Source organism: Pteropus medius, unplaced genomic scaffold, assembly GCF_902729225.1.
Source record: "Pteropus medius unplaced genomic scaffold, Ma_sr-lr_union100, whole genome shotgun sequence".
In the NCBI taxonomy this organism is placed as follows: Eukaryota; Metazoa; Chordata; class Mammalia; order Chiroptera; family Pteropodidae; genus Pteropus; species Pteropus medius.
Genome location: NW_024349797.1, coordinates 3,742,057 through 3,756,076, shown reverse-complemented (window position 1 = coordinate 3,756,076; position 14,020 = coordinate 3,742,057). Strand labels below are relative to the sequence as shown.

The following is a 14,020-nucleotide window of genomic DNA, read 5'->3' as shown; positions in this document are numbered from 1 at the left end:
TTCCTCAAAAAACTAAGAGTTGATCTACATATGATCCAGCAGTCCCACTGCTGGGTATTTACCCCAAAGACTTGAAAATCCATATCCCAAAAGATATTTGCACACCGATGTTCATAGCAGCATTATTCACAGTGGTCAGGACATGGAAGCAACCAAAGTGTCCTACAATAGATGATTAGCTAAAGAAGCTGTGGTACTTATATATAATGGAATATTACTCAGCCATAAGAAGAGATGAAATACTGCCATTTGTGACAATATGGATGGACCTCAAGGTAATCACACACTAAGCGAAATAAGCCAGGCTGAAAAAGTTGAAGATCACATGGTATCACTTATATGTGGGATATAAACCTAAAAGCAACAAATGAACAGGACAAGCAGATTTAGGGACATGGACAATGGACTAGTGATTACTAGAGGGTAGGGGGTGGGGGAGAAGAGGAGAGAGATGAGGTAAAGGGGGTCAAATACAGGGGAGTAGGGGGAAGGTGAAGTGGGCAAAGGGGATCAAATATACGGTAGCTGAAGGAAATTGGACTTTGGGTGGTAAACACACCATGGAATATATAGATGTCAAAATGATAATGTACACCTGAAAATTATGTAACTGTATTAACCAATGTTTCCCCAATAAACTTAATAATAAAAAAAAGCCTCAGTTATCAGCATTGGCTACATCCTCTTTTGCCTTTTCAAAATGAAACAAAAAAGAAATAATTTTTTTAAGGAGCAAAAGTAATATATCCTTGATGTCATAGACCTGAGAAGCACAAAAAGATAGAAAGGTAAAAACCAAAAGTCACCTCTCTGTCACCCAATGACCAAAGACGGCTACTATAAACATTTTGTCAACATTTGGACGTATATGCTTCCACTGTGTATATTTCCCTCACACAGAACGATTCTGTACTATCCATTTTTTTTCATCTGGAACTATGTTGTGAAAGTTTTCCTACATGATAGTATCGGCTTTTGGCAGTTCTTACTCTGTTACTTTCTCTTACACTTAAAGTCAACCTAAACCCTTAAACTTTCTTCACACTTGAATTTTGGAAATCATGTTAACAGTTTTATGTTTTTTCTTACTAAATTCCATGAATTAGACTCATCATTCTAGTCTGTTTAAATCACTGTGAACCTTGACTGTCATCCATGGTATTCAGTAACCCGCCCTACTTCATGTCATTTGAAGATAGGATTAGTACATTTTCTAAATATTTAAGCATCTAGCATATAGTAGGCACCTAAATAAAAATGAATGGATAAATGAATTCATTGATAAAAATGGTGAACTAGTGAGCAATGACACAGCCCCAGAGATTTAATTCCTAAACTTACACTGATTCATTGTTTGGGTACAGTCACCTATTTAGTCACCAAATATTCCTAATGATAGTATTATCTCGATCACATTTCTCTTTCATGCTCACAAGATTTCGTTATGCCTTGCAGAAACCCAGTTACAATAATTCTTTTTTAGCTCCCTTATCTTCTCTTACTAAAGTAATTCCACCATAAAGGGAAATGAGGTTTAGTCTAGCATGACTTATTTTTTTCATGAATCAAGGCCGGGCTTCAGTGATTCCCTTTTCCTTCTCCACTGGCTGCCAGATCATTGGTTTGCTAATCTGTTAGATTTTGGCCTGAAACTGACATCTCAATTACCAGTTTACATATTCAGCATCTAAGTTATTTCTCTCTTCCCTTCCTTTCCCAGTGTATGAGCTCCTTCGTTGCACATTAAATCATACACTGAATCACAATCTTAAGGACTAGAACCATAAATCACAAATTAGTAATCATAAGAACTGCTTCTCCTTGTCTAACAGTACAGCCATGCTACCTTGAACAAGCCCAATCCCGTCTGATCTTGGAAGCTAAGCAGGGTTGGGCCTGGTTAGTACCTGGATGGGAGACCACCTAGGAAGAACAGGTGCTGTAGGCATAAAAAAATAAAAACAAATAAGTAAATAAATAATTGCTCCTCTTTGGACACAGTAATTCAATTATTAAGTAGACAAAAAAAGATTGATTCAAAAGATAGCTTGACTCTTGTGAGTTTCATCCTCCTTGACGAATAAAGGACAAAGATGTGTCCTGAACAAAGAACCTAAATAAGGAGACTATATCAACGTAAATAAGGAGACTATATCAACTGGTACCGAAAAAATAGGTCTATCGCCCTTTGTTCATTACACATCTTTATAAAGAAAAGCTGAAAGTGCAAGTGGGATAACAAATTAAAATAAGGTGGCTCGAAATCAATAGAAGCCAAAAAAAAAAAATAAATAAAAAGCAAGCATCAAGAGATTAAGAACATGAGAATGATCCAAATAAGATAAATAATTTGAAATGCATAATTATAAGCAATCGAGAGGGGAGCTTTATGATTTATATAGTCAATAAACAGAGACATAGAAAAGGAAAAGAGCAGTAGTGATGACTGGAAGAAGTCTAAAGGGGCTATTTTGGCTAACTACTTTGATTTTATTAAACATTGTGTGACAGTAACATAAATTTGGGAAGAACACACTGAGGTATCACGTCAAAAAGCTAAGAGCTGATACGCCTGTCCTTTAAAAGTACAGTGTGATCCCAGCCAGCTGGACGTGACAATGGATACAGAATGTGAACCAGACTTCTGCTGTCTCCACACTTGTACCACTCCATGATTGATGGAATGATCCCCAAAAGGAGAAAATAAGGACAAAGTTAGATTTCTCAGTACATCTGGCAGAGATTCCGGGGGCAAGCTTTACGAAACACAAAGCTGGATATAAAACCAAACCTTTCAAAAAGTAAAGTTCACAGCACTGTTCTAGCAGGCAACTTAAGATCCTGGGAGCCAGCCAGTTATGTAGATGGAGACTCCTCAGTCCTTTATCTATTAGCAGTCTGGATCTGTAAAGACAGATTGATCCTTAGCCTTATTAGCAAGTGTCTTTGATCCAGCTCTTTACTTTGGCATAACCAGCATACCACATGAAGCCTGAAAAATGTGAACTAAAAAAGAAGTGAGCAAAGAGTGACCTTTAAAAAAGCCAAAAGAGAACTCCCTGACACCAGTTCATTCAACAAAGATGATTGAGTCCAGCTCAGCAGGATTTTTATCAAAGTCTGATGCCTTTATGACAACAGTGCAGGTACACACGAGCACAGCTGGCCCTTGTAAAACTGGACCACCATCACCTAGCTCTCACACCCTGCAAAGACAAGCGAGGAAACGTTTGCAAAGTGAAAGTTAATGTGCAGGTTGTCTAAGGCAGCTGACATGCCAGTTTCCAACTACTTCTATACTGAAACGAAGTGAGGTTCAAACCCAGTGCACACAAACAACTTGCAGAAGTGTCACAAATTCAGAATTCCTGCCTCATCACATCGGTTAGGCTCCTTTCGTTTCTCTTCTTTTCCCCAGGAAGCAGAACAGCAGGAGACTTGGACCGGTGGTGTTTACAGCTTTTCTGGTTTCAGTAACCTATCTCTGCCTCCTTTCTTTAATTGGCCAAGGGAAATGGGAGACAACTCCAAAAACTCCACCTTTCTTTCTTTTTAACCTTCTCCACCTGTCATTTTTCTTTATAAATTAAGATTTTTTTTTTAATGAAATAGGAAAATATTGGGGAAATCACAAGAAACACTAAAAAAAAGCCATAGGGCAAAAGAAAGGGAAATAAAATGTATACTAATAGTCAAGCCTTTTTCTTACTGCTGTGTGTATGTATGTGTGTGTGTGTGTTATCTTTAACATACATTCTACGAAAACAAATCTTCATTATACTAGGAACTGGCCTTAATTATCAAGTCCATGTCATTGCAATAAGGGCACATGCTTCTGTTATGTCAAAGCGAGTCTACTGAAATCTGCTGTCCTCAAGATTTACTAGAGAGGCTTAGTCCAATGTCACAGTTGGTGTCAAATGCAGGCGCTTGCCTCTCATAGGATCAGACCATTGCAAATCATTATCCTGGTCCTCAGCTGCTTGCACTGAATATTAATTCATTATCAGCCCCCAGAGAGGCAGCATAGCATAGGACAGCGATTCTCGAAGTGTAGTCCCTGGACTAATAGCACGACATCACCTGGGAACTTGTTAAAAATGAAAATGATCAAACGTCACCCCAAACCTACTGAAACCAGAAACTATGGGGCTGGGTCCAGCAATCTGTGTTTTAACAAGTCCTTTAGGTGATCTGGACAAATACCACTGAGAATCACTGGAAAAGTGGTTAAGAGCATGGATTCTATGACTACTTGCTTGGTTTTGAATCCTGACTGCCATTGACCATGTGTCATTTTGGGCAAGTTGCTACATTTCTCTGTGCTTAGTCTCTTCATCTGTAAAATGGGGATGATAACAATACTTATCTCACAGAGTAGCTGCGAGCATTAAATCAGTTAATACATGTACAGCTTTGAGAACAGCTGCTGGCACTCAGTAAGAGTTAGCTATTAAATGAGTTAAGATACATAAAGCATTTAGGGTCTGGTATAAGATACATAAAGCAATGTGTGTTACTCTTAGCTACTATTATTTCGTCTACATGATCTTATTTTTGAGGTTCAATGGGACATATCCTGAACTGCTCACAGATCAACAGGCAACCCATATTCTTATGTAGTAAACTGGTCCTCTTGGTATACGGAAGCTAATTAGCTTTGGTATGAATATGATAAAAATAGAAATATAGAATTTGTAGCTCAGAGATTGAATCAAACAAAAATTCTTTACCTCTAAGAGCTCTAAATCCAGACATTACACTTGCTGATGAAGAAATGTATGATTCATCTCTGAGTCTGGCTATGGCCTGATTCCCCACGCACTGAGTCCATAAATGGCCAGAAGACTAAAAGGGACATCTTTCATTATCTTTTCTTCTTCTTTACATCCTTTTCATGGATCGTGGTTCTTTTCTACACTTAATCTTAGCCAGAAGACTGAGAAATGATGGTTCCCTTCTAAATTACTATTAGCTATTGAACAATATATTTGTTAAACCATAGATAAAATGACAAATCACATTTATAAGATATGTTGTCCAGCACCTGTATGATCAGGCCATTGTAAGAAACCAAGAGAATCAAAAATCCACAATTTCCATTCCCTAGATGTACGAGATTTCCCTTGAATGGAATTACCTACCATCTAAAGCAGTCATCCTAATCTGCCTGACCTGCTGGTCCAAATCTGCGAAAGAAATTAAGTTGTATCCAGAAGAGTCAGCACACAAAGCAAGTAGAAATTTAATCCAAATTGTAAACACAAGCCATATACTTAATAGTTAGATTCTTCAAGCTCTTGATGTTTTCTGACCACACACAAAACATGATATTAGCGGCTGGTGAAAGCGAAAAATCGTACAGATTCATAAAATGGTAAATTTATTTGTAATGCTGAAATATATTGCTCCAGCTACTAAATTTTTCTTCACTTTCCTCCACAGAAAAATCATTTCTTGTATTCCATCAATGAATTTATTTTCAGAATACTTCCCCCTCCCCTTTCCCATTCTCATCATTAATAAATAGGTCTAGACCAGCCTGGGATGCCATTGCAAAAAGACTGGTACGGATTGTCCTCTGTCTACAAGTAGAGAAGTTACACTAGTGAAAAGAGCATGAGCTTTCACATCAGAAAGAGCTGGATTCAAATGTTAACACCTCTAAGTCTATTTCATCATCTGTACTTGAGGATAACAAGGCCCATGCTACAGCCATGATTTCAGAAATAAATGTAGGATAAATCATACAAAGCACAGGATCTGGCATAAGCTGGGTGCTCAATAAATGTTAGTACCTCCCTTCCTTTTGTTCCTCTCTTTAACAAATGGCAGAATAGAATCTTATCACTTCAAAATAAGGGAGAAATATTTCTGAATTAATAACAAATAGTGGGGCATATTAAACAACATAAAAATCAATTTTAAATTAATACATGCTGACTAAAAATGTACAAATACTGAGAAATGTAAAGGAGAAAAAAGTTACCCATAATTCTATTCTGCAACCATGGTAGTTTGGTATATTTCCTTCCAGTCTTATTCTAGAACATTGTGATTATATTATCCAGCTTTATACCATTTAATATTGAAGCTAGGACATATGGATATATTTTATTTATATATTTAAAAATAATAATGTATGTGTGTGTGTGTGTGTGTGTGTGTGTGTGTACATGTGTGTGTATATATATATATATATATTTTTTTTTTTTTTTTTAATGAAGAAAAAACTCTTGCTACTCCCAAAACTCTGTATGCCACTGTGCTGGGAACAGGACACTAGCTTTAGAAAACGAGAGGAAGGGAGTAACTTTCTATGGGGGAAGTCAAGGAAGGCTTCAAAGGTGTTCTCAAAAGATGACCATTAATTTGACAACTGGACAGGGCATTCCAGTAGAAGCAATAACACATAAAAGAGGAGGGAAAAATAGGAAATCCAATGTGGCTAAATGGTGGGGGTGGTGGTGGTGGGGTGGAGAGATGCTGTAATTAAAGCTGGTAAGATATGGATCGCTTATAAATTCTAAAGTAGAATGTTACTGGTCAAAACTGCCATCTAAGTAAAGTACAACACAGCAGCTTTAACTGGAATAATTCATGTGCTCATGATGAAGCTACAATGAAAAGGCTAAAAAAAAGCTGAGATTTGGGGAAGGCAAAGGGCATGAGTGAGTGTGGCTTAGGACGGCCAAGCTTGGAGAACCCAAGTCATACCATCATTACTACCATTAGTGTGAGGGCTTTCTAAATGCCTGATTTCAAGTGGAGCCCCTCACATGCCTTACCATGGTTCGCCTTCACAGCAACCCACTGAGAGAGGTATTATTACGATCCTATTTTACAGATAAGGAAACTGATGCTTAAGTTAAAACACTTTGGTTTAATTTCACACAAAGAGTAAGGGCAAAAGCTGCTTTTGAACCTAAATCTGCATGATTCCAAAGTTACAGTGAGGAACAGAAAATTAGAACCTAAAATAATCTTTGCTAAAGATTTTCAAAGGAACTATTATTGCTGTAGGCCTTCATTTGGGGAAGACTAAAATCATTCAAGACCCACACAAATACGCTTGACTGAGTTTTGACAAAGCTGGAAAAACCAGTACAATGGAGAAATACTAACCCATTCGTTTGTGTAAGCCATTCGTTTGCTAACAAATGGTGCTGGAGCAATTGTATGTCCATAGGCAAAAAATGAACCTCAACTTAAACTTCATACTTCTTACAAAAATTAATTCAAAATGGATCATAGACTTAAATGAAAAATATAAAATTATAATATCATCCCAACGATGATTTTTAAAAACATTGGAAACAAAAGAGATCTTTCAGCTTTAGCTGTAGGCAATATGAGAATAACGATGAAGACAGAGAAAAAGATGCCAGGCAGTGTGCGAAATGTTCTCCATGCTTTAGCTCACTTAAACCTTTAACATTCCGTGAAGGCAGAGACTACTACCGTCTCACGTTACAGATGAGACAACTGAGGCATGGAGTGGTCATGTAGCTTGCTCCACCCACTGCAGAGTCTGAGCAGCGCTGCCTGCCCTATTGCCACCCCAGCCATACACTTGGGAGCTGCCCCTCTGAAATGGTAAGGAAAGAATAAGATTCTTTTCTTATGCACCATGAACTATTAAAGGCGCCTGAACCAAGTTCAATTCTAGATGGAAGTAAAAAGCCAGCTGAGCCAGGAACTGTACTCATTCCTTCACCCCTCTGCATTCTCCCTCTGTAGGTAAATGGCTAGGCCAAGAGGCAAGTGCCCGTCTTTGACCACCCGAAAGTCATAAGGTCAGCGAGTGCCCTTTAGCTCCATACTGTCTTTACATCTCAACTGCACAGTGGCAGGTGTGGACTTCCAGGAGACACAAACGCCAAGCCTCCCGAGGAGCGCGCATACTTCCACGCCAGCACCTAAAGGACTTCAGACTCCATGGAGGGCTCTCATGCAGTGGGATAGTGCTGTTGGAGAGAGACTGCCTGTCTGTCACACAGGGGATCTTGTTTCTTTTTAAGTTCCCCTTCAGACAGCAAGGGGAGATGATAACATCACCGGAACCTGGTAAGATACTGGTCAAGCTGGCTGCTCACTGTCTGATATTGAAGCCTAACAGCGAAATTCAGGCATACTGTGAGCAGTTTCAGCAGCAGCTGTTCTCTTACCGTTCTACTACTCGCCCCCACCTTCCTTGTTTTTGCCGTAATGGCAGGAGGGACATAGAAATTCTCTATGCACCGGGACTTCTTCAAAGTGGACACCACTTCTGAAAAGCTGACTGGAAGGAGCTGTCCAGGTACGGAAGGGTTAAGGCGTGTCCTGTGCTGTTGGCTCTCCGTTATTATCACTTTGAAAAGCCGCTGGGTTTACAGGAAGAGTGTGAGAATGCTGCAGCTTTCCCAGCCAACATTTGGTTCCCATTACCGTGAATAATCTCTCTCCTCCCTCCTTTCCCCAACCCCCACCCTTTTTCTACTTTTTCCACATTTTATATTAAAAGTACATCAAACACTTTTCTTTCTTTTTAATATTTTCCTTAAGCTTCCTTCACTCGATCTGCTGGGTTCTGTGACTTTTCTGGTTATTCATTACTTAGAGGGGGAAGGGTCAGCTCCTTGGATGAAATCAGTCAAAAACAAAACCAGGACAGAAAAGCACCTAAGTAGTGTAGAGGAAAGAAGCTGACCCACAAGGATTCTTTCTAGGCTTAATTGATATTAAGAAAAGAAAGAGCCCACTGAGAACCCTTTACCTTCCTGCTTCTTGGCCCCATCTCAGTTGTATTCCTGCCCTAAAACAAAGCATCTCTAAAGTGATGTAGCTGAAGACAGGGTCTATTCCTCATTTCACCCTCAGCACAACTAGCAGAGAATTTGATAGCCCAGAGGCACAGAGAGATAGATCATGGTATGCAATGTTTGCAAGGGTATGGGGAAAAGAGAATCCTCCAGATTTGAGGGTATATTGGTATAGTTTTTTTAGAGGCCAATTTGACAGTACCTATCGAAATTCAAGGTACACGTATCATTTGATCCAACAAATTACACTTCTTGGAATGTATCCCATGGAAATACGTGCACTTGTACACAAAGACATCTGTATAAGGTATTCACTGCAGATGCCTAAATTGGATATAACTTAGTGCTCTTTAATAGAAGAATGGTAAAATAAATTATGGTACATTCATACTTTGGAAAACTACATACTGGTTAAAAATATTTAAGTAAGTTTATATGAACAAACTGAAAAAACATACAGACATTAGAAAGCAAAAAAGTCAAAAAAATACATGGAAAAATATACAAATTAACCTTTTCACTGTGGCAACTTCTGAGGAGGGGTCTTTATCTCCTTATAATTTACATATATATATATTTCTGTTAGATTATTTGATGATGTGGCTACATGTGTGTATTACGTTATATAATTAATTTTTTATAATACATGAGTATTTGTCTATAGAAAATAGAAATATATAATATATAACTATATATTATTATACTGTAATATAGTAATTATAATTATATATATTCTTCCTTTGATTCAGTACTGTATAACTTGTCTTGAAATAGAAGAAATTTGAAACTCAGAACAATTCTTAACTTTACAACATGTAACCAAGTCGCACTTACGAAAGTAGATAGTATAGAATATCATTAAGGGAATTTCCCAGAAAGTCCGACAGAATGAGAGAGAAATGAATAAACAAAAGAGAAGATATGATGACTCTAAGGGACCTGAAAGTTTCCAAGGGCATAGGCATGATAATGAAAACAGTGAACACTGATCTAACCAATAATTATACTATGTGTCTAATTCAAGGATGGGAGGAAGAGAAGTGTGTGCTATGCGTGTATGTGGTTGGAGTAGGGGCAGGAGGTAGTAAGGAATGCTAAACTTTCATCTTTTGATGGAAAGTTAATAAATAGTATGTAATATGAAAAGCCAAAAATGGCAGAACATATCATTTAGAAATATAAAGGTAAATAACAGAAGAAACAGCTAAAAAAAAAAGTTGAAAGCAGTTATCCCTGAGGTGTAGAAATTAAGGTTGGGTAGCAGCAAAAAAGAAGGGGCACAGGATTCCCATTTTCATTATAACTTTATAGAATTACTTCACTTTTAAGTCTATGTACTTGAATTATTGTGAGAACCAAACTTCGAGATGACCCCAACAATCCCTCCTCCTGGTATTCATACCCTTGTGTAATCGCCTCCCACACCCGAATAGAGCTGGCCTGTGTAAACAACAGGATGCTGCAAAAATGACAGTGTGGTTGAAAGACCTAAATCTAAGAGCTAAAACTATAAAACTCTTAGAAGAAAACAGAGCAAAAGCTTCACATCAGTGGATTTGGCAACGATTTCTTGGAAATGACACCAAAGGCAAAGGTAACAAAAGAAAAAATAGAAAAATTGTATTTCATCAAAATTAAAAACTTTTATGAATCAAAGGACACTATAACAGAGTAAATAAGCAGCCTATAGAATGGGAGAAAAAATTTGCAAATCATACATCTCATAAGGGATTAATATCCAATACCTATAGATATCTCACCCTAACCTCTGGAAAGAGGCTGTGTTCAAGTCTCCTTATTAGGAATTCACTGACCATCTAATAAAGACCAATACCAGAGTCTCTGTGCGGAGGACCCAGGCTCCAGCTATGGCCACCACTTAGTGTATTTACACAGAAAAAATAAAGTGAATTAATTAAGATTAAAAAAAACCCAGAATTTTCATATGATCTAGCAATTCCACTCTGGAAATATATCGCCCAAGACTGAAATTAGGAACACGAACTATTTATATACCTACGTGAATAGCAGTATTAATCACAACAGCCAAAAGGCATAAGCAACCCAAGTGTCAATCGATGGATGAATAGATAAACAAAATGTGGCACATACATAAAATGGAATATTATTCAGTCTTAAAAAGGACGAAATTCTGACACAAATTACCATGGAGGCACCTTGAAGATATTATGCTAAATAAAATAAGCTGGTCACAAAAGGTCAAATACTATACGATTCCACTTCTGCGAGGTACCTAGAGTGGTCAAATTCACAGAGAAAGTGGAAAAGTGGTTGCCAGGGTCTGAGGAAGGTAAATGAGGAGGATTTTTTAATGGACACGGAGTTTCAGTTTTGTAAGATGAACAGAGTTCCGGAAATGGATGGTCATAATATACTTAATGCTACTGAACTGGACCCTTAATGATTAAAATGGTAAATTTTATGTTATGTGTATTTACCACAATTAAAATAAAAAAAAAATTTAAACGATGATGTGTAACTTCTGAGGCTAGGTCATAAAAGACACGGTGGCTTCTGTCTTTCTCCTGAGTCATTTGTTCTGGGGACACACAGGCAGCCCTGTGGAGGAGTCCGAGTGGTGAGGAGCCGAGGCCACCTGCCAACAGCATGAACTCATCATCCATGTGAGGGAGAGCCTTCCCGGAAGCAGGTCTTCCAGTCCTAGGTGAGCCCGCAGGTGACTGTAGCCCCTTTGGCTGACTCTTTAACTGCAACCTCAGCAAAGAGCCTGAGCCAGAACCACCCAGTTAAGCTGCTCCTCAATTCCTGACTCACAGAAACTGAGATAAGTGTTTTTTGTTTTCAGCCACTAAATTTTGAGATTATTTGTTATGCAGCAATAGAGAACGAAATTACTTAGATGACAAATTTTAAAAGGAAAAGAAAAATTAGCTTTAAAGCATTATCATAACAGAGTGGCCTGCTATCCGACCACAGCACATACTAGGGTACATTATGCCACTATGGTCTGCTACTGGAGTACAATGCATCTCTTCATTAAAGCCTTGAGAGATTCTCAACGTTCTGGGCAGAGAAAACTTCATAAGTGTGTAAAGTTTGATCAGTATGTAAAATATATTTGACTATATATTTTAATACAGTGTTACAGCTATGTCATTCAGATGAATGCTGAGCTGGCTGGATCTTGTAGCATGGCGTCGCTTAGGATACATCTGCAATATGTAAGAGGTGATACATAACATTGAACTGGTTCCAAATACAGACAGTATGTTTATTAGACTATGGAGAAACTTTTCCTTGTGAGTCCAATCAAGGCAGTAAATAAATAATATTACTCAAATGGCCACAGAAGGATGGATGACTGAGGAGTATACATGCAGCAGTTTAATGCAGGGGTCCTTAAGCCTGGGGCTGAGGACCAATACTGAGCGAGCGAAGCTTCATCTGTATTTGCAGCCACTCCCCAGCACTAGCATCACCACCTAGCTCCACCTCACATCATCAGGCATTATAAGATTTTCATAGGAGCACCGGTCCCTGGTGCCAAAAAAGTTAGGGACTGCTGGTTGAATGGACACCATGAATTATTACTCTACTTCAATACTGATTCCACCGAGTGGAATTCACTGGGTATTGTTTTGTCTTTTAATTCCTTCAAGTGTGTCGAGCAAAGTTCTAGTATACGGAACTGCGGAACTGCGTTACAGACACAAAAAGGGTAACAACTGTAGCCACAGCAGGTTTTTGATCAGCTCAGTGTTAGGGTTCCTTCCTAGAGGAAGCCAAAGCTTAAATCCTGAAGATGACAAGCATGTTGAGTTGTAGCTCTGGTTAAAGGAAAAGGTCTACATTTTCCATCTAAATTTTTTGTGGTGCCAAAGATAGGCACTAGCTAGAGGTTGCCTAGGAGGAAGTCGGATCTTATGATCCTAGGTATTTATGAACCTAGGTATTTAAATCCATTCAGGATACATTAAACCAGTGGATACTATATGTCAGAAACTGCATTAAGGGCCAACAGAATAAAGCTGTATAAGTCTTGACTTCAAAAGAGATGGTAGGGGAAAGTCATGAAAATTATAACACAATCTAAATGCTGTAGCTACAAAACAAGAAGCTGCCTCTGCAAGGGATGTGGCAAATGGTGCACAGAGTAAGGGTTACAGTTGGGTTGGATCAGAACGACAAAAAGAATCTGCCAGATGTGAATGGCGAAGCGGAAGATAATGGAAACATTATGTATAAAGATCCAAAAATGTTAAAAGTAAAAACAAAAAACCAAAAAACTCTCCCGACTTCTTCATCTGACATTAGAGGGCAGATAATGGGATAAAATCCCCTCAGCATGGCACATTAGGCACTTTAACTTTCCCATCTCATCTTGAACCATTTCCTATACTGCCCATTAGGCATGCTCTTCCACGCCTCCCTGCCTTCGCACAAGTCTCTGCCATTGTCACCTAGTAAAAAATAATCCATTCTCTGCAAAGTCTATTCTGTTCTTCCCCTGACAGAGCTTATTCCCTGAGGTCCTGAGATGCCTTTTATTGGCATGTTCTCTGCACTGTGACTGTTCTTCACAGCGATTATTTCTTACCTACTGGACCAACCACTAAGGCAGTGAGTTTATCATTGTGGTCTTTGTGCACCCAGAGCCTGGACACATCACAGTCATGCAATGTTTGCTGAAAAAACGAATGCACAAATCAATAAACCTTCCTGTCTCTGGAACAGTCTTATGTTCCACCAGGACATAAGAAGGGAACTAGAACAAATGAACCTGTGAAGAGTTAAAGGATTCAAATAGAAAAATCTCCAGGCAAAGATTTAGAAACCTTGGGTTCTAGTCCTTCCTTTATCACCAGGTAGGCGTGAGAATTTGCACAACCCACTTAAGTTCTCTGGGTCTCGATTTTTAACACCTATAAAACAGGGTATAAATAGATAACGTGGACATGTTCACAATAATTCCCACTTACTGAGCACTTACTCTGTGGCAGGCACTGTATGAACATGCTTTTCTTATGTCATTTAATTTTCACTGGCTCCTTGGAATACCCCTATGAAGTAGGCATTTTATTTTCACTTAGAAATTTGAATAATCAGCTCAAAGAACTTGCCCTAAGTAACAAAGATAGTAAGTGGCTAAAAAAAGGAGGGGTCTGCTTCTAAAATACATGCTCTCAAACACTTGATAATAACATTTAAATGTTGAGATCTTAGATATTTTAAAATAT

At 38.4% G+C, this 14,020-nt stretch overlaps 1 protein-coding gene and 1 pseudogene across 16 annotated transcripts in view; one reads left to right on the top strand and one right to left on the bottom strand.

Annotated features, from left to right (window-relative positions):
• Window positions 1-14,020, bottom strand: part of TTLL5 (tubulin tyrosine ligase like 5) — a 221,143-nt gene that overhangs the window by 76,336 nt on the left and 130,787 nt on the right. The window lies entirely within an intron of this gene.
• On the top strand, window positions 1,830-1,948 carry LOC120619830 (uncharacterized; annotated as a pseudogene).